Below are 676 nucleotides of genomic sequence, written 5' to 3'. Positions count from 1 at the left end.
TGAAATCTTATAAATACAGCTTCTTGGAAAGAGAGAGAACCTTGGAGTCGTTGGGCTGTGTGGGGTGGCGCTCCTTATGCACTGATTTTTTTTTTTTTTTTTTTTTTTTTTTTTTTATTATTTTTTTTTTTTTTTTTTTTTTTAAACTTGATTCCCATGTTTTCTTACCCTTTTTACTTCAGTGAGGTTTTGGGGGTTTTTGGCCCAGAGACAGGAGGATAAAGTAACCCATGTTCTCACCAAGAGCCTCTGTGGACCCCGATGTAAAAATGGCTTTGTCCTGGGCATTCTTTTGTCCATTGGGCAGCAGGCCACCTTGTTGGGGGCAAGTGAGGAGAGGGCAGGTTTCTTTTTTGTGCAGTTTTATTGTGTGCTGCTCCAATGTGCATAGTTAGGGCTTGCTTGTCTACGTGATTATAGCTGCATCCCTGTGAACAGCTTAGGTCAGTGAGCCCGGTCTCCCTTCGGCCCCTAGGGTTTAGACTGCCATGCCATTATTGCGCAAAGCCCTTCAAAACAGGTTGGCATCAGCAGTGCCATTGCCATTTGAAAAGAGATTCCCCCAGCTATTTTCCCTTTCCCATCTCAGCAAATGAGGAGGGCAGGGCATTACTACAAGGCAGCTGTGTTCTGCTGTCTTCCCTGCCTGCACTTTGTCTCTTGTGAAAGCTGAAGA

This window comes from Crocodylus porosus, unplaced genomic scaffold (assembly GCF_001723895.1).
Source record: "Crocodylus porosus isolate Cpor-Errol unplaced genomic scaffold, CroPor_comp1, whole genome shotgun sequence".
NCBI lineage: Eukaryota > Metazoa > Chordata > Crocodylia > Crocodylidae > Crocodylus > Crocodylus porosus.
This window is presented reverse-complemented; position numbering follows the sequence as displayed.